This window comes from Ambystoma mexicanum, chromosome 5p (assembly GCF_040938575.1).
Source record: "Ambystoma mexicanum isolate Mex_15411 chromosome 5p, UKY_AmexF1_1, whole genome shotgun sequence".
NCBI lineage: Eukaryota > Metazoa > Chordata > Amphibia > Caudata > Ambystomatidae > Ambystoma > Ambystoma mexicanum.
In genome coordinates, this window is record NC_090930.1 from 742909099 (window position 1) to 742933999 (window position 24901).

At 39.2% G+C, this 24901-nt stretch overlaps 22 non-coding genes across 22 annotated transcripts; 11 read left to right on the forward strand and 11 right to left on the reverse strand.

Annotated features, from left to right (window-relative positions):
• The first annotated feature begins 25 nt into the window (after positions 1 to 25).
• Positions 26 to 97, forward strand: TRNAQ-UUG (transfer RNA glutamine (anticodon UUG)). The gene has a single exon. It is a non-coding gene; the product is annotated as a tRNA-Gln (tRNA).
• A 906-nt stretch (positions 98 to 1003) lies between these two features.
• On the reverse strand, positions 1004 to 1075 carry TRNAQ-CUG (transfer RNA glutamine (anticodon CUG)). Its single transcript has one exon. It is a non-coding gene; the product is annotated as a tRNA-Gln (tRNA).
• A 259-nt stretch (positions 1076 to 1334) lies between these two features.
• Positions 1335 to 1406, forward strand: TRNAQ-UUG (transfer RNA glutamine (anticodon UUG)). The gene has a single exon. It is a non-coding gene; the product is annotated as a tRNA-Gln (tRNA).
• Positions 1407 to 2319: 913 nt separating this feature from the next.
• On the reverse strand, positions 2320 to 2391 carry TRNAQ-CUG (transfer RNA glutamine (anticodon CUG)). Its single transcript has one exon. It is a non-coding gene; the product is annotated as a tRNA-Gln (tRNA).
• A 2364-nt stretch (positions 2392 to 4755) lies between these two features.
• On the forward strand, positions 4756 to 4827 carry TRNAQ-UUG (transfer RNA glutamine (anticodon UUG)). The gene has a single exon. It is a non-coding gene; the product is annotated as a tRNA-Gln (tRNA).
• Positions 4828 to 5733: 906 nt separating this feature from the next.
• On the reverse strand, positions 5734 to 5805 carry TRNAQ-CUG (transfer RNA glutamine (anticodon CUG)). The gene has a single exon. It is a non-coding gene; the product is annotated as a tRNA-Gln (tRNA).
• Positions 5806 to 6064: 259 nt separating this feature from the next.
• TRNAQ-UUG (transfer RNA glutamine (anticodon UUG)) lies at positions 6065 to 6136 on the forward strand. Its single transcript has one exon. It is a non-coding gene; the product is annotated as a tRNA-Gln (tRNA).
• A 913-nt stretch (positions 6137 to 7049) lies between these two features.
• On the reverse strand, positions 7050 to 7121 carry TRNAQ-CUG (transfer RNA glutamine (anticodon CUG)). The gene has a single exon. It is a non-coding gene; the product is annotated as a tRNA-Gln (tRNA).
• Positions 7122 to 9502: 2381 nt separating this feature from the next.
• TRNAQ-UUG (transfer RNA glutamine (anticodon UUG)) lies at positions 9503 to 9574 on the forward strand. Its single transcript has one exon. It is a non-coding gene; the product is annotated as a tRNA-Gln (tRNA).
• Positions 9575 to 10473: 899 nt separating this feature from the next.
• TRNAQ-CUG (transfer RNA glutamine (anticodon CUG)) lies at positions 10474 to 10545 on the reverse strand. The gene has a single exon. It is a non-coding gene; the product is annotated as a tRNA-Gln (tRNA).
• Positions 10546 to 10804: 259 nt separating this feature from the next.
• On the forward strand, positions 10805 to 10876 carry TRNAQ-UUG (transfer RNA glutamine (anticodon UUG)). Its single transcript has one exon. It is a non-coding gene; the product is annotated as a tRNA-Gln (tRNA).
• Positions 10877 to 11789: 913 nt separating this feature from the next.
• Positions 11790 to 11861, reverse strand: TRNAQ-CUG (transfer RNA glutamine (anticodon CUG)). Its single transcript has one exon. It is a non-coding gene; the product is annotated as a tRNA-Gln (tRNA).
• Positions 11862 to 14240: 2379 nt separating this feature from the next.
• On the forward strand, positions 14241 to 14312 carry TRNAQ-UUG (transfer RNA glutamine (anticodon UUG)). Its single transcript has one exon. It is a non-coding gene; the product is annotated as a tRNA-Gln (tRNA).
• A 906-nt stretch (positions 14313 to 15218) lies between these two features.
• On the reverse strand, positions 15219 to 15290 carry TRNAQ-CUG (transfer RNA glutamine (anticodon CUG)). The gene has a single exon. It is a non-coding gene; the product is annotated as a tRNA-Gln (tRNA).
• Positions 15291 to 15549: 259 nt separating this feature from the next.
• On the forward strand, positions 15550 to 15621 carry TRNAQ-UUG (transfer RNA glutamine (anticodon UUG)). The gene has a single exon. It is a non-coding gene; the product is annotated as a tRNA-Gln (tRNA).
• A 913-nt stretch (positions 15622 to 16534) lies between these two features.
• On the reverse strand, positions 16535 to 16606 carry TRNAQ-CUG (transfer RNA glutamine (anticodon CUG)). The gene has a single exon. It is a non-coding gene; the product is annotated as a tRNA-Gln (tRNA).
• Positions 16607 to 18987: 2381 nt separating this feature from the next.
• Positions 18988 to 19059, forward strand: TRNAQ-UUG (transfer RNA glutamine (anticodon UUG)). Its single transcript has one exon. It is a non-coding gene; the product is annotated as a tRNA-Gln (tRNA).
• Positions 19060 to 19956: 897 nt separating this feature from the next.
• Positions 19957 to 20028, reverse strand: TRNAQ-CUG (transfer RNA glutamine (anticodon CUG)). Its single transcript has one exon. It is a non-coding gene; the product is annotated as a tRNA-Gln (tRNA).
• A 259-nt stretch (positions 20029 to 20287) lies between these two features.
• Positions 20288 to 20359, forward strand: TRNAQ-UUG (transfer RNA glutamine (anticodon UUG)). The gene has a single exon. It is a non-coding gene; the product is annotated as a tRNA-Gln (tRNA).
• A 913-nt stretch (positions 20360 to 21272) lies between these two features.
• On the reverse strand, positions 21273 to 21344 carry TRNAQ-CUG (transfer RNA glutamine (anticodon CUG)). Its single transcript has one exon. It is a non-coding gene; the product is annotated as a tRNA-Gln (tRNA).
• Positions 21345 to 23724: 2380 nt separating this feature from the next.
• Positions 23725 to 23796, forward strand: TRNAQ-UUG (transfer RNA glutamine (anticodon UUG)). The gene has a single exon. It is a non-coding gene; the product is annotated as a tRNA-Gln (tRNA).
• Positions 23797 to 24693: 897 nt separating this feature from the next.
• Positions 24694 to 24765, reverse strand: TRNAQ-CUG (transfer RNA glutamine (anticodon CUG)). Its single transcript has one exon. It is a non-coding gene; the product is annotated as a tRNA-Gln (tRNA).
• Positions 24766 to 24901: the final 136 nt, after the last annotated feature.

Below are 24901 nucleotides of genomic sequence, written 5' to 3' on the forward strand. Positions count from 1 at the left end.
AACGCTCTCAGGTGCATCTTGCAAGGGTTCCATGGTGTAATGGTTAGCACTTTGGACTTTGAATCCAACGATCCGAGTTCAAGTCTCGGTGGAACTGTTATCTTGCTCTTACACTCCATTTTCTAATTTCTCAAATTACAATTCAACAGAGTTAATATTCAGAAGTTCAGTCGACTCAGGTAGCCGTTTTCACACTCTCTCTCTCTCTGCACGACATTACATTTAAATGCACTTTGGTGCCTGATACCAATACAGTGATGCAACTACATATCGTTAATGTACAATCCCTAAGGTCAATCAGAGTGGGCACCCAGATATCTCTCAGAAACATTTTCCACAGATGAATAATGTCCAACCTTAACTCTAATAAAAGAAAAATGTACACACTATGTGCAGTAGATTCTCTGCTCACTGGAACATGCAGAAACAACATTGATGTGAAAAGATTGGAAAAAGCCCTATTTTATTAACATTAAAAAATGTTCTACAATTATTTTGGTGAATCATATTCACTTTCACAATCATTCCTATGTTTCAAGCAATTTGATGGTCTTATTAAATGTGTAAAAAATGTAATTCTTTGAGTTGACAAACTGTATGGAGAGCAAACTTTTTATAACTTACAAGAGTTATGAGTTCTAGAAAGTAGTGCATTTACTGATCAAGTGCCCTTGTTTAAATGTACTTACTTTATTTGGATCACACCTTTCTCGAAAGAAGAAATAAACTCTAAATTATCAGGAAACAATTCAACTGATTTTAGGGGCCTCCTGGGCTTTCAATGCAAATCGCTGAGATCAAAAGCCAGTTTAATAGCCATTATACCTTGGAGCTTTGGAGATATGAGAGTGGGCAGTTTCTTTGTGGCAAAAGAGAGTCATCCCCAGAAACTATTAATATTCTTTGGTCAAAGAAGACTGCCATCAAAGTGGCTGTAAAGCAAAGCTATTGCTGTTATATCTATCTGCAAATGAAAGGCAACTCTAAAAGAGAAGCAGCCCCAAGGTCCCACCGAGACTTGAACTTGGATCGCTGGATTCAGAGTCCAGAGTGCTAACCATTACACCATGGAACCCACATATTCAGTAGCATGATGCACTTCATTCTGGAAAAACAGAGCACATCAGAGAAAATATGTAATATTCCTATATCATTAGACTCCAGAGGAAGAATTTGATCCAAATGAGACATGAAGCCAATACTTTGCGATTGCACAGCATCCAACAGCAACAGTGCTGCTTCGATATAATATCAGTAAACGGTTACTATAGGTCAGTAAAAATCTTGAATGTGCCCTATATTCTCATTGTCCTTATGAAGCTCTGCTCAACAAGGGTTCCATGATGTAATGGTTAGCACTTTGGACTTTGAATCCAGCGATCCGAGTTCAAGTCTCGGTGGAACCTCTCTCTTGCTCTAGCACACTTTGTCTCCTTGTTGTCTTAAATTATAGGCCAAAGATAGTAATATTCATAAGGTTAGTGGTGTAGGGTATTCATTTTCGCTCTCACTCTCTGGCATAACTTTTCATAAAAATCCACTTTTGTGCCTAGCACCTTAACCTTTATGCATTTTTTTTAAATGTATGAACAGTGAGGTCATTCTGAGTCGATGGGCAGATCTGCATCGGAAACATACATAAAAGATTTGAAATGTTCAAACTTAACTCAATGTTAAGAAACATGCTCAATCTGTGACCCAATGGATTCTCTTTTTACTTGAAGATGCAGCAACAACATTAATAATACCATTTTGGGAAAAGCAGCTCTATTGTATCGCCATTCTCTTTCAAAATTGTTAAAGGGTTAATCCTATGAAAAGCGACCACATTCAGAATCAATGATATTAATCAAGCGTCTTAACAGTCTTTACATGTTTGTAAAATGAAGGTATCAGTTTGAGATGAAAAATAGAACGAAGAACACACTTTTCTTAATTCACAAAAGGCCTGAGGTGTATAAATACTGTTTGTACCGACCAAGGGCCCATTCGTGAATGTACTTACTTTAGTTGGATCATACCTTTCTTCAAAGAAGACATCCACAATAAACGATAAGGGAAAGGTTCGATTGATGGTAAACTCTTACAGAGATTTGAATGCAAATTATTGGATTCAACCTCCAGGGTGCTACCATTACACCATGGGTCTTTCACACCACAGAAAGTGGTGGGTTTCATTGTGGCTAAAGAGCGTCATCCATGGAAAATCTTTCTTTTTTCAAATGCACCCAGGGAATAATGCTATGAAAGTGGGCGACACAGCAGCGTCATTGCTATTAAAACAAGACACTGAGAGGAAAACAAACACAGTAATTCCCAAGGTCCCACCGAGATTTGAACTCGGATCGCTGGATTCAGAGTCCAGAGTGACAACCATTACACCATGGAACCTACATACTTAGTGACATGATGAACGTCATTGCAGCAAAAAAAGAGCCTTTTAGAGAATGTATGCAATATTCTTTTATCTTATGCCTCCAGAGGAAGAATCCTATCCAAATGAGCTGTAAAGCAAAGAGTTTGCTATTGCGCAACAACCAACTAAACAGTTCCACATTTGCATAATATCCGTGGGCTAGGAATATGAGTTTGTTAAAATGATGCATGAGATCTCGATTCTCATTTCTGTTACAACTCTGTCAGGTTGCACCAGCAAGGGGCCCATGGTGTAATGGTTAGCAAAGAACATTACTGAAGGGCCCCTCGGCCAGCCAGAAAGCCAAAATGGAGAGAACGGGCATGAACTGGTTGTGAATGAGCTTCAAAATGCGTTCACAGGTAATTGAACTGGTGATCTCCTCAGTTTATACACCTGGAACTCCTGTCAATAGCAACAGTCGGCAGCTGGGTTGCCAGACATTTCGTCGAAAAAAATTTGTCGACAGGACAATTGGTCGAAACCATTTGGTCGAAAACCAAATGGTCGAATTGCTTTTGTTTTTTATTTTCACTTTTTTTTTTGGGGGGGGGTTGGGGGGGTCCCCCCAACCCCCTTTTTTTCTAAAACCCCCTTTTTTTCCCTAAACTACAACCTAAAAAAATATATATAAATAAATTAAAAAATCGACCATTTGGCTTTCGACCAAATTACGTCGACCAAATGTCTTTCGACGAAATATCCGGACAGTGGCAGCTGGTCTGTGTCAGTAATGGCAATTTGATTTTGCCATTTTCACACCTCCCTAATAAATGAACAAAATGTTCCATTTGTAGGCACAGTTACATGCTATGGTATGTATACCATGCTTAATAACCACCATAGGAGGCTCAGAGCACCATCCGCATTCTTACGTACAAAACATGTAAGGAAATAATCAGATCTTTTGCTCTGCAGGAGTCAGGCTTCTTTAAAGCCTGACAAAGTGGCAGAGTGCCATTGTAAACTGAGGCATGATGAAACCATGCCCAAGAACCCAAGCAGGTTAAACCCTTCCACTCATGCCCCTAGGCCCCGAATGGCCACGAACGGCCAGGTTCTATAGACAGGGCAGCTGGCATGGATTATGGACACTTTTAACATAGGGTGGTTTTTCAACCTTATCTCCTCTGGGAGCAAAGCGCTGGACAGGGTTTCCTGTACGTTTTTGAGGTTCGCAGGGATCTATGTGTGGATGTTTCTTGGTGTGAAAAGCATGACACCTTTTGGGGTGACACCAGGCTCTTCTGGGAGTTAATTTACATAATCTCTACTTTCTATTTTATGTGACATGGGCTGCAGTTACATTGTTCTGTTAATAGAGGGCAACACACAGGTCATAGTTCCAAGCAGGGGTGCACGGTCTGCTTGGTAGCTTACATTTACAGTTCTATTTGGGATTCACCGCCTTTTCATAAACTGAGTACTCTTCCGGAGTATTTCTAACTTATGTAGGTGTTTTGGGGGTGTTACGTGCCTTTGTATGACTGCTGCAAACCACTTGATATTAGACATTGATTGGAAACGACATAAAAAATCCTGACACATATTGTAAGCGGACATAAAATGACCTATATTAGCTAATATAAGTAAACAGACATCACTCCCCCCTCCCCACAAAAAGGGATGTATGCGTACACAAAAAATAAAAATGAAAAACAAGCAACTACTGCAGTTAAAATCTAAAAATGTAAATTCAGTTACATGATCATGACTCGGAAGGGGAAGTTAAAAAGTAAAAAAACACACGGTAGGAGAGAGGTTAGCTTTACATGCCATGAGGGAGGAAGAGGTCTTCCAAGCACTGTTGTGTATGTTGGTCAATCCCTCTGAAACGCAAAAGGGATGTGCACATAGAAATCAAAGCAGAGTCATCCAGAGAGACTATTTAATTCTTTTTTTTTCAAATTCTCAAAAGGAAGCTGCTATCAAATTGAACTATTCATCACAGCCACTGCTAGGAAATCTATGTGCATAAAATGACAATACACCCAAAGGAAAACAAAATATAGCTATAACATGTCAGATTACTAAATTCAGAGTCCAGCCTACTAACCATTAGACCATGGAACCTAAATACTTCCGCAAATGCTGAACTTCATTATGCCAAAACAGAGGCAGTCAGAAACAATATTTAATATTGCTTAATCATATGCCTCAAGAAGAAGAATTTGATCTACATGCTCTATAAAGCACAGAGATTGCTATAGCACAACGTCAATCGACAACATCGCTGTGTTTGTATGATATCAGTCAATTTGGACTATGAATCTGTAAAAATTGTAAATGTGCTCTATATTGCCATTTCTGATTCAACGCTCTCAGGTGCATCTTGCAAGGGTTCCATGGTGTAATGGTTAGCACTTTGGACTTTGAATCCAACGATCCGAGTTCAAGTCTCGGTGGAACCGTTATCTTGCTCTTACACTCCATTTTCTAATTTCTCAAATTACAATTCAACAGAGTTAATATTCAGAAGTTCAGTCGACTCAGGTAGCCGTTTTCACACTCTCTCTCTCTCTGCACGACATTACATTTAAATGCACTTTGGTGCCTGATACCAATACAGTGATGCAACTACATATCGATAATGTACAATCCCTAAGGTCAATCAGAGTGGGCACCCAGATATCTCTCAGAAACATTTTCCACAGATGAATAATGTCCAACCTTAACTCTATGAAAAGAAAAATGTACACACTATGTGCAGTAGATTCTCTGCTCACTGGAACATGCAGAAACAACATTGATGTGAAAAGATTGGAAAAAGCCCTATTTTATTAACATTAAAAAATGTTCTACAATTATTTTGGTGAATCATATTCACTTTCACAATCATTCCTATGTTTCAAGCAATTTGATGGTCTTATTAAATGTGTAAAAAATGTAATTCTTTGAGTTGACAAACTGTATGGAGAGCAAACTTTTTATAACTTACAAGAGTTATGAGTTCTAGAAAGTAGTGCATTTACTGATCAAGTGCCCTTGTTTAAATGTACTTACTTTATTTGGATCACACCTTTCTCGAAAGAAGAAATAAACTCTAAATTATCAGGAAACAATTCAACTGATTTTAGGGGCATCCTGGGCTTTCAATGCAAATCGCTGAGATCAAAAGCCAGTTTAATAGCCATTATACCTTGGAGCTTTGGAGATATGAGAGTGGGCAGTTTCTTTGTGGCAAAAGAGAGTCATCCCCAGAAACTATTAATATTCTTTGGTCAAAGAAGACTGCCATCAAAGTGGCTGTAAAGCAAAGCTATTGCTGTTATATCTATCTGCAAATGAAAGGCAACTCTAAAAGAGAAGCAGCCCCAAGGTCCCACCGAGACTTGAACTTGGATCGCTGGATTCAGAGTCCAGAGTGCTAACCATTACACCATGGAACCCACATATTCAGTAGCATGATGCACTTCATTCTGGAAAAACAGAGCACATCAGAGAAAATATGTAATATTCCTATATCATTAGACTCCAGAGGAAGAATTTGATCCAAATGAGACATGAAGCCAATACTTTGCGATTGCACAGCATCCAACAGCAACAGTGCTGCTTCGATATAATATCAGTAAACGGTTACTATAGGTCAGTAAAAATCTTGAATGTGCCCTATATTCTCATTGCCCTTATGAAGCTCTGCTCAACAAGGGTTCCATGATGTAATGGTTAGCACTTTGGACTTTGAATCCAGCGATCCGAGTTCAAGTCTCGGTGGAACCTCTCTCTTGCTCTAACACACTTTGTCTCCTTGTTGTCTTAAATTATAGGCCAAAGATAGTAATATTCATAAGGTTAGTGTTGTAGGGTATTCATTTTCGCTCTCACTCTCTGGCATAACTTTTCATAAAAATCCACTTTTGTGCCTAGCACCTTAACCTTTATGCATTTTTTTTAAATGTATGAACAGTGAGGTCATTCTGAGTCGATGGGCAGATCTGCATCGGAAACATACATAAAAGATTTTAAATTTTCAAACTTAACTCAATGTTAAGAAACATGCTCAATCTGTGACCCAATGGATTCTCTTTTTACTTGAAGATGCAGCAACAACATTAATAATACCATTTTGGGAAAAGCAGCTCTATTGTATCGCCATTCTCTTTCAAAATTGTTAAAGGGTTAATCCTATGAAAAGCGACCACATTCAGAATCAATGATATTAATCAAGCGTCTTAACAGTCTTTACATGTTTGTAAAATGAAGGTATCAGTTTGAGATGAAAAATAGAATGAAGAACACACTTTTCTTAATTCACAAAAGGCCTGAGGTGTATAAATACTGTTTGTACCGACCAAGGGCCCATTCGTGAATGTACTTACTTTAGTTGGATCATACCTTTCTTCAAAGAAGACATCCACAATAAACGATAAGGGAAAGGTTCGACTGATGGTAAACTCTTACAGAGATTTGAATGCAAATTATTGGATTCAACCTCCAGGGTGCTACCATTACACCATGGGTCTTTCACACCACAGAAAGTGGTGGGTTTCATTGTGGCTAAAGAGCGTCATCCATGGAAAATCTTTCTTTTTTCAAATGCACCCAGGGAATAATGCTATGAAAGTGGGCGACACAGCAGCGTCATTGCTATTAAAACAAGACACTGAGAGGAAAACAAACACAGTAATTCCCAAGGTCCCACCGAGATTTGAACTCGGATCGCTGGATTCAGAGTCCAGAGTGACAACCATTACACCATGGCACCTACATACTTAGTGACATGATGAACGTCATTGCAGCAAAAAAAGAGCCTTTTAGAGAATGTATGCAATATTCTTTTATCTTATGCCTCCAGAGGAAGAATCCTATCCAAATGAGCTGTAAAGCAAAGAGTTTGCTATTGCGCAACAACCAACTAAACAGTTCCACATTTGCATAATATCCGTGGGCTAGGAATATGAGTTTGTTAAAATGATGCATGAGATCTCGATTCTCATTTCTGTTACAACTCTGTCAGGTTGCACCAGCAAGGGGCCCATGGTGTAATGGTTAGCAAAGAACATTACTGAAGGGCCCCTCGGCCAGCCAGAAAGCCAAAATGGAGAGAACGGGCATGAACTGGTTGTGAATGAGCTTCAAAATGCGTTCACAGGTAATTGAACTGGTGATCTCCTCAGTTTATACACCTGGAACTCCTGTCAATAGCAACAGTCGGCAGCTGGGTTGCCAGACATTTCGTCGAAAAAAATTTGTCGACAGGACAATTGGTCGAAACCATTTGGTCGAAAACCAAATGGTCGAATTGCTTTTGTTTTTTATTTTCACTTTTTTTTTTGGGGGGGGGGTTGGGGGGGTCCCCCCCAACCCCCTTTTTTTCTAAAAACCCCTTTTTTTCCCTAAACTACAACCTAAAAAAATATATATAAATAAATTAAAAAATCGACCATTTGGCTTTCGACCAAATTACGTCGACCAAATGTCTTTCGACGAAATGTCTTTCGACGAAATGTCCGGACAGTGGCAGCTGGTCTGTGTCAGTAATGGCAATTTGATTTTGCCATTTTCACAACTCCCTAATAAATGAACAAAATGTTCCATTTGTAGGCACAGTTACATGCTATGGTATGTATACCATGCTTAATAACCACCATAGGAGGCTCAGAGCACCATCCGCATTCTTACGTACAAAACATGTAAGGAAATAATCAGATCTTTTGCTCTGCAGGAGTCAGGCTTCTTTAAAGCCTGACAAAGTGGCAGAGTGCCATTGTAAACTGAGGCATGATGAAACCATGCCCAAGAATCCAAGCAGGTTAAACCCTTCCACTCATGCCCCTAGGCCCCGAATGGCCACGAACGGCCAGGTTTTATAGACAGGGCAGCTGGCATGGATTATGGACACTTTTAACATAGGGTGGTTTTTCAACCTTATCTCCTCTGGGAGCAAAGTGCTGGACGGGGTTTCCTGTATGTTTTTGAGGTTCGCAGGGATCTATGTGTGGATGTTTCTTGGTGTGAAAAGCATGACACCTTTTGGGGTGACACCAGGCTCTTCTGGGAGTTAATTTACATAATCTCTACTTTCTATTTTATGTGAAATGGGCTGCAGTTACATTGTTCTGTTAATAGAGGGCAACACACAGGTCATAGTTCCAAGCAGGGGTGCACGGTCTGCTTGCTAGCTTACATTTACAGTTCTATTTGGGATTCACCGCCTTTTCATAAACTGAGTACTCTTCCGGAGTATTTCTAACTTATGTAGGTGTTTTGGGGGTGTTACGTGCCTTTGTATGACTGCTGCAAACCACTTGATATTAGACATTGATTGGAAACGACATAAAAAATCCTGACACATATTGTAAGCGGACATAAAATGACCTATATTAGCTAATATAAGTAAACAGACAGCACTCCCCCCTCCCCACAAAAAGGGATGTATGCGTACACAAAAAATAAAAATGAAAAACAAGCAACTACTGCAGTTAAAATCTAAAAATGTAAATTCAGTTACATGATCATGACTCGGAAGGGGAAGTTAAAAAGTAAAAAAACACACGGTAGGAGAGAGGTTAGCTTTACATGCCATGAGGGAGGAAGAGGTCTTCCAAGCACTGTTGTGTATGTTGGTCAATCCCTCTGAAACGCAAAAGGGATGTGCAAATAGAAATCAAAGCAGAGTCATCCAGAGAGACTATTTAATTCTTTTTTTTTCAAATTCTCAAAAGGAAGCTGCTATCAAATTGAACTATTCATCACAGCCACTGCTAGCAAATCTATGTGCATAAAATGACAATACACCCAAAGGAAAACAAAATATAGCTATAACATGTCAGATTACTAAATTCAGAGTCCAGCCTACTAACCATTAGACCATGGAACCTAAATACTTCCGCAAATGCTGAACTTCATTATGCCAAAACAGAGGCAGTCAGAAACAATATTTAATATTGCTTAATCATATGCCTCAAGAAGAAGAATTTGATCTACATGCTCTATAACGCACAGAGATTGCTATAGCACAACGTCAATCGACAACATCGCTGTGTTTGTATGATATCAGTCAATTTGGACTATGAATCTGTAAAAATTGTAAATGTGCTCTATATTGCCATTTCTGATTCAACGCTCTCAGGTGCATCTTGCAAGGGTTCCATGGTGCAATGGTTAGCACTTTGGACTTTGAATCCAACGATCCGAGTTCAAGTCTCGGTGGAACCGTTATCTTGCTCTTACACTCCATTTTCTAATTTCTCAAATTACAATTCAACAGAGTTAATATTCAGAAGTTCAGTCGACTCAGGTAGCCGTTTTCACACTCTCTCTCTCTCTCTGCACGACATTACATTTAAATGCACTTTGGTGCCTGATACCAATACAGTGATGCAACTACATATCGTTAATGTAAGGTCAATCAGAGTGGGCACCCAGATATCTCTCAGAAACATTTTCCACAGATGAATAATGTCCAACCTTAACTCTATGAAAAGAAAAATGTACACACTATGTGCAGTAGATTCTCTGCTCACTGGAACATGCAGAAACAACATTGATGTGAAAAGATTGGAAAAAGCCCTATTTTATTAACATTAAAAAATGTTCTACAATTATTTTGGTGAATCATATTCACTTTCACAATCATTCCTATGTTTCAAGCAATTTGATGGTCTTATTGAATGTGTAAAAAATGTAATTCTTTGAGTTGACAAACTGTATGGAGAGCAAACTTTTTATAACTTACAAGAGTTATGAGTTCTAGAAAGTAGTGCATTTACTGATCAAGTGCCCTTGTTTAAATGTACTTACTTTATTTGGATCACACCTTTCTCGAAAGAAGAAATAAACTCTAAATTATCAGGAAACAATTCAACTGATTTTAGGGGCCTCCTGGGCTTTCAATGCAAATCGCTGAGATCAAAAGCCAGTTTAATAGCCATTATACCTTGGAGCTTTGGAGATATGAGAGTGGGCAGTTTCTTTGTGGCAAAAGAGAGTCATCCCCAGAAACTATTAATATTCTTTGGTCAAAGAAGACTGCCATCAAAGTGGCTGTAAAGCAAAGCTATTGCTGTTATATCTATCTGCAAATGAAAGGCAACTCTAAAAGAGAAGCAGCCCCAAGGTCCCACCGAGACTTGAACTTGGATCGCTGGATTCAGAGTCCAGAGTGCTAACCATTACACCATGGAACCCACATATTCAGAAGAATGATGCACTTCATTCTGGAAAAACAGAGCACATCAGAGAAAATATGTAATATTCCTATATCATTAGACTCCAGAGGAAGAATTTGATCCAAATGAGACATGAAGCCAATACTTTGCGATTGCACAGCATCCAACAGCAACAGTGCTGCTTCGATATAATATCAGTAAACGGTTACTATAGGTCAGTAAAAATCTTGAATGTGCCCTATATTCTCATTGCCCTTATGAAGCTCTGCTCAACAAGGGTTCCATGGTGTAATGGTTAGCACTTTGGACTTTGAATCCAGCGATCCGAGTTCAAGTCTCGGTGGAACCTCTCTCTTGCTCTAGCACACTTTGTCTCCTTGTTGTCTTAAATTATAGGCCAAAGATAGTAATATTCATAAGGTTAGTGGTGTAGGGTATTCATTTTCGCTCTCACTCTCTGGCATAACTTTTCATAAAAATCCACTTTTGTGCCTAGCACCTTAACCTTTATGCATTTTTTTTAAATGTATGAACAGTGAGGTCATTCTGAGTCGATGGGCAGATCTGCATCGGAAACATACATAAAAGATTTGAAATTTTCAAACTTAACTCAATGTTAAGAAACATGCTCAATCTGTGACCCAATGGATTCTCTTTTTACTTGAAGATGCAGCAACAACATTAATAATACCATTTTGGGAAAAGCAGCTCTATTGTATCGCCATTCTCTTTCAAAATTGTTAAAGGGTTAATCCTATGAAAAGCGACCACATTCAGAATCAATGATATTAATCAAGCGTCTTAACAGTCTTTACATGTTTGTAAAATGAAGGTATCAGTTTGAGATGAAAAATAGAACGAAGAACACACTTTTCTTAATTCACAAAAGGCCTGAGGTGTATAAATACTGTTTGTACCGACCAAGGGCCCATTCGTGAATGTACTTACTTTAGTTGGATCATACCTTTCTTCAAAGAAGACATCCACAATAAACGATAAGGGAAAGGTTCGATTGATGGTAAACTCTTACAGAGATTTGAATGCAAATTATTGGATTCAACCTCCAGGGTGCTACCATTACACCATGGGTCTTTCACACCACAGAAAGTGGTGGGTTTCATTGTGGCTAAAGAGCGTCATCCATGGAAAATCTTTCTTTTTTCAAATGCACCCAGGGAATAATGCTATGAAAGTGGGCGACACAGCAGCGTCATTGCTATTAAAACAAGACACTGAGAGGAAAACAAACACAGTAATTCCCAAGGTCCCACCGAGATTTGAACTCGGATCGCTGGATTCAGAGTCCAGAGTGACAACCATTACACCATGGAACCTACATACTTAGTGACATGATGAACGTCATTGCAGCAAAAAAAGAGCCTTTTAGAGAATGTATGCAATATTCTTTTATCTTATGCCTCCAGAGGAAGAATCCTATCCAAATGAGCTGTAAAGCAAAGAGTTTGCTATTGCGCAACAACCAACTAAACAGTTCCACATTTGCATAATATCCGTGGGCTAGGAATATGAGTTTGTTAAAATGATGCATGAGATCTCGATTCTCATTTCTGTTACAACTCTGTCAGGTTGCACCAGCAAGGGGCCCATGGTGTAATGGTTAGCAAAGAACATTACTGAAGGGCCCCTCGGCCAGCCAGAAAGCCAAAATGGAGAGAACGGGCATGAACTGGTTGTGAATGAGCTTCAAAATGCGTTCACAGGTAATTGAACTGGTGATCTCCTCAGTTTATACACCTGGAACTCCTGTCAATAGCAACAGTCGGCAGCTGGGTTGCCAGACATTTCGTCGAAAAAAATTTGTCGACAGGACAATTGGTCGAAACCATTTGGTCGAAAACCAAATGGTCGAATTGCTTTTGTTTTTTATTTTCACTTTTTTTTTTGGGGGGGGGTTGGGGGGGTCCCCCCAACCCCCTTTTTTTCTAAAACCCCCTTTTTTTCCCTAAACTACAACCTAAAAAAATATATATAAATAAATTAAAAAATCGACCATTTGGCTTTCGACCAAATTACGTCGACCAAATGTCTTTCGACGAAATGTCTTTCGACGAAATATCCGGACAGTGGCAGCTGGTCTGTGTCAGTAATGGCAATTTGATTTTGCCATTTTCACACCTCCCTAATAAATGAACAAAATGTTCCATTTGTAGGCACAGTTACATGCTATGGTATGTATACCATGCTTAATAACCACCATAGGAGGCTCAGAGCACCATCCGCATTCTTACGTACAAAACATGTAAGGAAATAATCAGATCTTTTGCTCTGCAGGAGTCAGGCTTCTTTAAAGCCTGACAAAGTGGCAGAGTGCCATTGTAAACTGAGGCATGATGAAACCATGCCCAAGAACCCAAGCAGGTTAAACCCTTCCACTCATGCCCCTAGGCCCCGAATGGCCACGAACGGCCAGGTTCTATAGACAGGGCAGCTGGCATGGATTATGGACACTTTTAACATAGGGTGGTTTTTCAACCTTATCTCCTCTGGGAGCAAAGCGCTGGACAGGGTTTCCTGTACGTTTTTGAGGTTCGCAGGGATCTATGTGTGGATGTTTCTTGGTGTGAAAAGCATGACACCTTTTGGGGTGACACCAGGCTCTTCTGGGAGTTAATTTACATAATCTCTACTTTCTATTTTATGTGACATGGGCTGCAGTTACATTGTTCTGTTAATAGAGGGCAACACACAGGTCATAGTTCCAAGCAGGGGTGCACGGTCTGCTTGGTAGCTTACATTTACAGTTCTATTTGGGATTCACCGCCTTTTCATAAACTGAGTACTCTTCCGGAGTATTTCTAACTTATGTAGGTGTTTTGGGGGTGTTACGTGCCTTTGTATGACTGCTGCAAACCACTTGATATTAGACATTGATTGGAAACGACATAAAAAATCCTGACACATATTGTAAGCGGACATAAAATGACCTATATTAGCTAATATAAGTAAACAGACATCACTCCCCCCTCCCCACAAAAAGGGATGTATGCGTACACAAAAAATAAAAATGAAAAACAAGCAACTACTGCAGTTAAAATCTAAAAATGTAAATTCAGTTACATGATCATGACTCGGAAGGGGAAGTTAAAAAGTAAAAAAACACACGGTAGGAGAGAGGTTAGCTTTACATGCCATGAGGGAGGAAGAGGTCTTCCAAGCACTGTTGTGTATGTTGGTCAATCCCTCTGAAACGCAAAAGGGATGTGCACATAGAAATCAAAGCAGAGTCATCCAGAGAGACTATTTAATTCTTTTTTTTTCAAATTCTCAAAAGGAAGCTGCTATCAAATTGAACTATTCATCACAGCCACTGCTAGGAAATCTATGTGCATAAAATGACAATACACCCAAAGGAAAACAAAATATAGCTATAACATGTCAGATTACTAAATTCAGAGTCCAGCCTACTAACCATTAGACCATGGAACCTAAATACTTCCGCAAATGCTGAACTTCATTATGCCAAAACAGAGGCAGTCAGAAACAATATTTAATATTGCTTAATCATATGCCTCAAGAAGAAGAATTTGATCTACATGCTCTATAAAGCACAGAGATTGCTATAGCACAACGTCAATCGACAACATCGCTGTGTTTGTATGATATCAGTCAATTTGGACTATGAATCTGTAAAAATTGTAAATGTGCTCTATATTGCCATTTCTGATTCAACGCTCTCAGGTGCATCTTGCAAGGGTTCCATGGTGTAATGGTTAGCACTTTGGACTTTGAATCCAACGATCCGAGTTCAAGTCTCGGTGGAACCGTTATCTTGCTCTTACACTCCATTTTCTAATTTCTCAAATTACAATTCAACAGAGTTAATATTCAGAAGTTCAGTCGACTCAGGTAGCCGTTTTCACACTCTCTCTCTCTCTGCACGACATTACATTTAAATGCACTTTGGTGCCTGATACCAATACAGTGATGCAACTACATATCGATAATGTACAATCCCTAAGGTCAATCAGAGTGGGCACCCAGATATCTCTCAGAAACATTTTCCACAGATGAATAATGTCCAACCTTAACTCTATGAAAAGAAAAATGTACACACTATGTGCAGTAGATTCTCTGCTCACTGGAACATGCAGAAACAACATTGATGTGAAAAGATTGGAAAAAGCCCTATTTTATTAACATTAAAAAATGTTCTACAATTATTTTGGTGAATCATATTCACTTTCACAATCATTCCTATGTTTCAAGCAATTTGATGGTCTTATTAAATGTGTAAAAAATGTAATTCTTTGAGTTGACAAACTGTATGGAGAGCAAACTTTTTATAACTTACAAGAGTTATGAGTTCTAGAAAGTAGTGCATTTACTGATCAAGTGCCCTTGTTTAAATGTACTTACTTTATTTGGATCACACCTTTCTCGAAAGAAGAAATAAACTCTAAATTATCAGGAAACAATTCAACTGATTTTAGGGGCCTCCTGGGCTTTCAATGCAAATCGCTGAGATCAAAAGCCAGTTTAATAGCCATTATACCTTGGAGCTTTGGAGATATGAGAGTGGGCAGTTTCTTTGTGGCAAAAGAGAGTCATCCCCAGAAACTATTAATATTCTTTGGTCAAAGAAGACTGCCATCAAAGTGGCTGTAAAGCAAAGCTATTGCTGTTATATCTATCTGCAAATGAAAGGCAACTCTAAAAGAGAAGCAGCCCCAAGGTCCCACCGAGACTTGAACTTGGATCGCTGGATTCAGAGTCCAGAGTGCTAACCATTACACCATGGAACCCACATATTCAGTAGCATGATGCACTTCATTCTGGAAAAACAGAGCACATCAGAGAAAATATGTAATATTCCTATATCATTAGACTCCAGAGGAAGAATTTGATCCAAATGAGACATGAAGCCAATACTTTGCGATTGCACAGCATCCAACAGCAACAGTGCTGCTTCGATATAATATCAGTAAACGGTTACTATAGGTCAGTAAAAATCTTGAATGTGCCCTATATTCTCATTGCCCTTATGAAGCTCTGCTCAACAAGGGTTCCATGATGTAATGGTTAGCACTTTGGACTTTGAATCCAGCGATCCGAGTTCAAGTCTCGGTGGAACCTCTCTCTTGCTCTAACACACTTTGTCTCCTTGTTGTCTTAAATTATAGGCCAAAGATAGTAATATTCATAAGGTTAGTGTTGTAGGGTATTCATTTTCGCTCTCACTCTCTGGCATAACTTTTCATAAAAATCCACTTTTGTGCCTAGCACCTTAACCTTTATGCATTTTTTTTAAATGTATGAACAGTGAGGTCATTCTGAGTCGATGGGCAGATCTGCATCGGAAACATACATAAAAGATTTTAAATTTTCAAACTTAACTCAATGTTAAGAAACATGCTCAATCTGTGACCCAATGGATTCTCTTTTTACTTGAAGATGCAGCAACAACATTAATAATACCATTTTGGGAAAAGCAGCTCTATTGTATCGCCATTCTCTTTCAAAATTGTTAAAGGGTTAATCCTATGAAAAGCGACCACATTCAGAATCAATGATATTAATCAAGCGTCTTAACAGTCTTTACATGTTTGTAAAATGAAGGTATCAGTTTGAGATGAAAAATAGAATGAAGAACACACTTTTCTTAATTCACAAAAGGCCTGAGGTGTATAAATACTGTTTGTACCGACCAAGGGCCCATTCGTGAATGTACTTACTTTAGTTGGATCATACCTTTCTTCAAAGAAGACATCCACAATAAACGATAAGGGAAAGGTTCGACTGATGGTAAACTCTTACAGAGATTTGAATGCAAATTATTGGATTCAACCTCCAGGGTGCTACCATTACACCATGGGTCTTTCACACCACAGAAAGTGGTGGGTTTCATTGTGGCTAAAGAGCGTCATCCATGGAAAATCTTTCTTTTTTCAAATGCACCCAGGGAATAATGCTATGAAAGTGGGCGACACAGCAGCGTCATTGCTATTAAAACAAGACACTGAGAGGAAAACAAACACAGTAATTCCCAAGGTCCCACCGAGATTTGAACTCGGATCGCTGGATTCAGAGTCCAGAGTGACAACCATTACACCATGGCACCTACATACTTAGTGACATGATGAACGTCATTGCAGCAAAAAAAGAGCCTTTTAGAGAATGTATGCAATATTCTTTTATCTTATGCCTCCAGAGGAAGAATCCTATCCAAATGAGCTGTAAAGCAAAGAGTTTGCTATTGCGCAACAACCAACTAAACAGTTCCACATTTGCATAATATCCGTGGGCTAGGAATATGAGTTTGTTAAAATGATGCATTAGATCTCGATTCTCATTTCTGTTACAACTCTGTCAGGTTGCACCAGCAAGGGGCCCATGGTGTAATGGTTAGCAAAGAACATTACTGAAGGGCCCCTCGGCCAGCCAGAAAGCCAAAATGGAGAGAACGGGCATGAACTGGTTGTGAATGAGCTTCAAAATGCGTTCACAGGTAATTGAACTGGTGATCTCCTCAGTTTATACACCTGGAACTCCTGTCAATAGCAACAGTCGGCAGCTGGGTTGCCAGACATTTCGTCGAAAAAAATTTGTCGACAGGACAATTGGTCGAAACCATTTGGTCGAAAACCAAATGGTCGAATTGCTTTTGTTTTTTATTTTCACTTTTTTTTTTGGGGGGGGGGTTGGGGGGGTCCCCCCCAACCCCCTTTTTTTCTAAAAACCCCTTTTTTTCCCTAAACTACAACCTAAAAAAATATATATAAATAAATTAAAAAATCGACCATTTGGCTTTCGACCAAATTACGTCGACCAAATGTCTTTCGACGAAATGTCTTTCGACGAAATGTCCGGACAGTGGCAGCTGGTCTGTGTCAGTAATGGCAATTTGATTTTGCCATTTTCACAACTCCCTAATAAATGAACAAAATGTTCCATTTGTAGGCACAGTTACATGCTATGGTATGTATACCATGCTTAATAACCACCATAGGAGGCTCAGAGCACCATCCGCATTCTTACGTACAAAACATGTAAGGAAATAATCAGATCTTTTGCTCTGCAGGAGTCAGGCTTCTTTAAAGCCTGACAAAGTGGCAGAGTGCCATTGTAAACTGAGGCATGATGAAACCATGCCCAAGAATCCAAGCAGGTTAAACCCTTCCACTCATGCCCCTAGGCCCCGAATGGCCACGAACGGCCAGGTTCTATAGACAGGGCAGCTGGCATGGATTATGGACACTTTTAACATAGGGTGGTTTTTCAACCTTATCTCCTCTGGGAGCAAAGTGCTGGACGGGGTTTCCTGTATGTTTTTGAGGTTCGCAGGGATCTATGTGTGGATGTTTCTTGGTGTGAAAAGCATGACACCTTTTGGGGTGACACCAGGCTCTTCTGGGAGTTAATTTACATAATCTCTACTTTCTATTTTATGTGAAATGGGCTGCAGTTACATTGTTCTGTTAATAGAGGGCAACACACAGGTCATAGTTCCAAGCAGGGGTGCACGGTCTGCTTGCTAGCTTACATTTACAGTTCTATTTGGGATTCACCGCCTTTTCATAAACTGAGTACTCTTCCGGAGTATTTCTAACTTATGTAGGTGTTTTGGGGGTGTTACGTGCCTTTGTATGACTGCTGCAAACCACTTGATATTAGACATTGATTGGAAACGACATAAAAAATCCTGACACATATTGTAAGCGGACATAAAATGACCTATATTAGCTAATATAAGTAAACAGACAGCACTCCCCCCTCCCCACAAAAAGGGATGTATGCGTACACAAAAAATAAAAATGAAAAACAAGCAACTACTGCAGTTAAAATCTAAAAATGTAAATTCAGTTACATGATCATGACTCGGAAGGGGAAGTTAAAAAGTAAAAAAACACACGGTAGGAGAGAGGTTAGCTTTACATGCCATGAGGGAGGAAGAGGTCTTCCAAGCACTGTTGTGTATGTTGGTCAATCCCTCTGAAACGCAAAAGGGATGTGCAAATAGAAATCAAAGCAGAGTCATCCAGAGAGACTATTTAATTCTTTTTTTTTCAAATTCTCAAAAGGAAGCTGCTATCAAATTGAACTATTCATCACAGCCACTGCTAGCAAATCTATGTGCATAAAATGACAATACACCCAAAGGAAAACAAAATATAGCTATAACATGTCAGATTACTAAATTCAGAGTCCAGCCTACTAACCATTAGACCATGGAACCTAAATACTTCCGCAAATGCTGAACTTCATTATGCCAAAACAGAGGCAGTCAGAAACAATATTTAATATTGCTTAATCATATGCCTCAAGAAGAAGAATTTGATCTACATGCTCTATAACGCACAGAGATTGCTATAGCACAACGTCAATCGACAACATCGCTGTGTTTGTATGATATCAGTCAATTTGGACTATGAATCTGTAAAAATTGTAAATGTGCTCTATATTGCCATTTCTGATTCAACGCTCTCAGGTGCATCTTGCAAGGGTTCCATGGTGCAATGGTTAGCACTTTGGACTTTGAATCCAACGATCCGAGTTCAAGTCTCGGTGGAACCGTTATCTTGCTCTTACACTCCATTTTCTAATTTCTCAAATTACAATTCAACAGAGTTAATATTCAGAAGTTCAGTCGACTCAGGTAGCCGTTTTCACACTCTCTCTCTCTCTGCACGACATTACATTTAAATGCACTTTGGTGCCTGATACCAATACAGTGATGCAACTACATATCGTTAATGTAAGGTCAATCAGAGTGGGCACCCAGATATCTCTCAGAAACATTTTCCACAGATGAATAATGTCCAACCTTAACTCTATGAAAAGAAAAATGTACACACTATGTGCAGTAGATTCTCTGCTCACTGGAACATGCAGAAACAACATTGATGTGAAAAGATTGGAAAAAGCCCTATTTTATTAACATTAAAAAATGTTCTACAATTATTTTGGTGAATCATATTCACTTTCACAATCATTCCTATGTTTCAAGCAATTTGATGGTCTTATTGAATGTGTAAAAAATGTAATTCTTTGAGTTGACAAACTGTATGGAGAGCAAACTTTTTATAACTTACAAGAGTTATGAGTTCTAGAAAGTAGTGCATTTACTGATCAAGTGCCCTTGTTTAAATGTACTTACTTTATTTGGATCACACCTTTCTCGAAAGAAGAAATAAACTCTAAATTATCAGGAAACAATTCAACTGATTTTAGGGGCCTCCTGGGCTTTCAATGCAAATCGCTGAGATCAAAAGCCAGTTTAATAGCCATTATACCTTGGAGCTTTGGAGATATGAGAGTGGGCAGTTTCTTTGTGGCAAAAGAGAGTCATCCCCAGAAACTATTAATATTCTTTGGTCAAAGAAGACTGCCATCAAAGTGGCTGTAAAGCAAAGCTATTGCTGTTATATCTATCTGCAAATGAAAGGCAACTCTAAAAGAGAAGCAGCCCCAAGGTCCCACCGAGACTTGAACTTGGATCGCTGGATTCAGAGTCCAGAGTGCTAACCATTACACCATGGAACCCACATATTCAGAAGAATGATGCACTTCATTCTGGAAAAACAGAGCACATCAGAGAAAATATGTAATATGCCTATATCATTAGACTCCAGAGGAAGAATTTGATCCAAATGAGACATGAAGCCAATACTTTGCGATTGCACAGCATCCAACAGCAACAGTGCTGCTTCGATATAATATCAGTAAACGGTTACTATAGGTCAGTAAAAATCTTGAATGTGCCCTATATTCTCATTGCCCTTATGAAGCTCTGCTCAACAAGGGTTCCATGGTGTAATGGTTAGCACTTTGGACTTTGAATCCAGCGATCCGAGTTCAAGTCTCGGTGGAACCTCTCTCTTGCTCTAGCACACTTTGTCTCCTTGTTGTCTTAAATTATAGGCCAAAGATAGTAATATTCATAAGGTTAGTGGTGTAGGGTATTCATTTTCGCTCTCACTCTCTGGCATAACTTTTCATAAAAATCCACTTTTGTGCCTAGCACCTTAACCTTTATGCATTTTTTTTAAATGTATGAACAGTGAGGTCATTCTGAGTCGATGGGCAGATCTGCATCGGAAACATACATAAAAGATTTGAAATTTTCAAACTTAACTCAATGTTAAGAAACATGCTCAATCTGTGACCCAATGGATTCTCTTTTTACTTGAAGATGCAGCAACAACATTAATAATACCATTTTGGGAAAAGCAGCTCTATTGTATCGCCATTCTCTTTCAAAATTGTTAAAGGGTTAATCCTATGAAAAGCGACCACATTCAGAATCAATGATATTAATCAAGCGTCTTAACAGTCTTTACATGTTTGTAAAATGAAGGTATCAGTTTGAGATGAAAAATAGAACGAAGAACACACTTTTCTTAATTCACAAAAGGCCTGAGGTGTATAAATACTGTTTGTACCGACCAAGGGCCCATTCGTGAATGTACTTACTTTAGTTGGATCATACCTTTCTTCAAAGAAGACATCCACAATAAACGATAAGGGAAAGGTTCGATTGATGGTAAACTCTTACAGAGATTTGAATGCAAATTATTGGATTCAACCTCCAGGGTGCTACCATTACACCATGGGTCTTTCACACCACAGAAAGTGGTGGGTTTCATTGTGGCTAAAGAGCGTCATCCATGGAAAATCTTTCTTTTTTCAAATGCACCCAGGGAATAATGCTATGAAAGTGGGCGACACAGCAGCGTCATTGCTATTAAAACAAGACACTGAGAGGAAAACAAACACAGTAATTCCCAAGGTCCCACCGAGATTTGAACTCGGATCGCTGGATTCAGAGTCCAGAGTGACAACCATTACACCATGGAACCTACATACTTAGTGACATGATGAACGTCATTGCAGCAAAAAAAGAGCCTTTTAGAGAATGTATGCAATATTCTTTTATCTTATGCCTCCAGAGGAAGAATCCTATCCAAATGAGCTGTAAAGCAAAGAGTTTGCTATTGCGCAACAACCAACTAAACAGTTCCACATTTGCATAATATCCGTGGGCTAGGAATATGAGTTTGTTAAAATGATGCATGAGATCTCGATTCTCATTTCTGTTACAACTCTGTCAGGTTGCACCAGCAAGGGGCCCATGGTGTAATGGTTAGCAAAGAACATTACTGAAGGGCCCCTCGGCCAGCCAGAAAGCCAAAATGGAGAGAACGGGCATGAACTGGTTGTGAATGAGCTTCAAAATGCGTTCACAGGTAATTGAACTGGTGATCTCCTCAGTTTATACACCTGGAACTCCTGTCAATAGCAACAGTCGGCAGCTGGGTTGCCAGACATTTCGTTGAAAAAAATTTGTCGACAGGACAATTGGTCGAAACCATTTGGTCGAAAACCAAATGGTCGAATTGCTTTTGTTTTTTATTTTCACTTTTTTTTTTGGGGGGGGGGTTGGGGGGGTCCCCCCAACCCCCTTTTTTTCTAAAACCCCCTTTTTTTCCCTAAACTACAACCTAAAAAATTATATATAAATAAATTAAAAAATCGACCATTTGGCTTTCGACCAAATTACGTCGACCAAATGTCTTTCGACGAAATGTCTTTCGACGAAATGTCCGGTCAGCGGCAGCTGGTCTGTGTCAGTAATGGCAATTTGATTTAGCCATTTTCACAACTCCCTAATAAATGAACAAAATGTTCCATTTGTAGGCACAGTTACATGCTATGGTATGTATACCATGCTTAATAACCACCATAGGAGGCTCAGAGCACCATCCGCATTCTTACGTACAAAACATGTAAGGAAATAATCAGATCTTTTGCTCTGCAGGAGTCAGGCTTCTTTAAAGCCTGACAAAGTGGCAGAGTGCCATTGTAAACTGAGGCATGATGAAACCATGCCCAAGAATCCAAGCAGGTTAAACCCTTCCACTCATGCCCCTAGGCCCCGAATGGCCACGAACGGCCAGGTTCTATAGACAGGGCAGCTGGCATGGATTATGGACACTTTTAACATAGGGTGGTTTTTCAACCTTATCTCCTCTGGGAGCAAAGTGCTGGACGGGGTTTCCTGTATGTTTTTGAGGTTCGCAGGGATCTATGTGTGGATGTTTCTTGGTGTGAAAAGCATGACACCTTTTGGGGTGACACCAGGCTCTTCTGGGAGTTAATTTACATAATCTCTACTTTCTATTTTATGTGAAATGGGCTGCAGTTACATTGTTCTGTTAATAGAGGGCAACACACAGGTCATAGTTCCAAGCAGGGGTGCACGGTCTGCTTGCTAGCTTACATTTACAGTTCTATTTGGGATTCACCGCCTTTTCATAAACTGAGTACTCTTCCGGAGTATTTCTAACTTATGTAGGTGTTTTGGGGGTGTTACGTGCCTTTGTATGACTGCTGCAAACCACTTGATATTAGACATTGATTGGAAACGACATAAAAAATCCTGACACATATTGTAAGCGGACATAAAATGACCTATATTAGCTAATATAAGTAAACAGACAGCACTCCCCCCTCCCCACAAAAAGGGATGTATGCGTACACAAAAAATAAAAATGAAAAACAAGCAACTACTGCAGTTAAAATCTAAAAATGTAAATTCAGTTACATGATCATGACTCGGAAGGGGAAGTTAAAAAGTAAAAAAACACACGGTAGGAGAGAGGTTAGCTTTACATGCCATGAGGGAGGAAGAGGTCTTCCAAGCACTGTTGTGTATGTTGGTCAATCCCTCTGAAACGCAAAAGGGATGTGCAAATAGAAATCAAAGCAGAGTCATCCAGAGAGACTATTTAATTCTTTTTTTTTCAAATTCTCAAAAGGAAGCTGCTATCAAATTGAACTATTCATCACAGCCACTGCTAGCAAATCTATGTGCATAAAATGACAATACACCCAAAGGAAAACAAAATATAGCTATAACATGTCAGATTACTAAATTCAGAGTCCAGCCTACTAACCATTAGACCATGGAACCTAAATACTTCCGCAAATGCTGAACTTCATTATGCCAAAACAGAGGCAGTCAGAAACAATATTTAATATTGCTTAATCATATGCCTCAAGAAGAAGAATTTGATCTACATGCTCTATAACGCACAGAGATTGCTATAGCACAACGTCAATCGACAACATCGCTGTGTTTGTATGATATCAGTCAATTTGGACTATGAATCTGTAAAAATTGTAAATGTGCTCTATATTGCCATTTCTGATTCAACGCTCTCAGGTGCATCTTGCAAGGGTTCCATGGTGCAATGGTTAGCACTTTGGACTTTGAATCCAACGATCCGAGTTCAAGTCTCGGTGGAACCGTTATCTTGCTCTTACACTCCATTTTCTAATTTCTCAAATTACAATTCAACAGAGTTAATATTCAGAAGTTCAGTCGACTCAGGTAGCCGTTTTCACACTCTCTCTCTCTCTGCACGACATTACATTTAAATGCACTTTGGTGCCTGATACCAATACAGTGATGCAACTACATATCGTTAATGTAAGGTCAATCAGAGTGGGCACCCAGATATCTCTCAGAAACATTTTCCACAGATGAATAATGTCCAACCTTAACTCTATGAAAAGAAAAATGTACACACTATGTGCAGTAGATTCTCTGCTCACTGGAACATGCAGAAACAACATTGATGTGAAAAGATTGGAAAAAGCCCTATTTTATTAACATTAAAAAATGTTCTACAATTATTTTGGTGAATCATATTCACTTTCACAATCATTCCTATGTTTCAAGCAATTTGATGGTCTTATTGAATGTGTAAAAAATGTAATTCTTTGAGTTGACAAACTGTATGGAGAGCAAACTTTTTATAACTTACAAGAGTTATGAGTTCTAGAAAGTAGTGCATTTACTGATCAAGTGCCCTTGTTTAAATGTACTTACTTTATTTGGATCACACCTTTCTCGAACGAAGAAATAAACTCTAAATTATCAGGAAACAATTCAACTGATTTTAGGGGCCTCCTGGGCTTTCAATGCAAATCGCTGAGATCAAAAGCCAGTTTAATAGCCATTATACCTTGGAGCTTTGGAGATATGAGAGTGGGCAGTTTCTTTGTGGCAAAAGAGAGTCATCCCCAGAAACTATTAATATTCTTTGGTCAAAGAAGACTGCCATCAAAGTGGCTGTAAAGCAAAGCTATTGCTGTTATATCTATCTGCAAATGAAAGGCAACTCTAAAAGAGAAGCAGCCCCAAGGTCCCACCGAGACTTGAACTTGGATCGCTGGATTCAGAGTCCAGAGTGCTAACCATTACACCATGGAACCCACATATTCAGAAGAATGATGCACTTCATTCTGGAAAAACAGAGCACATCAGAGAAAATATGTAATATGCCTATATCATTAGACTCCAGAGGAAGAATTTGATCCAAATGAGACATGAAGCCAATACTTTGCGATT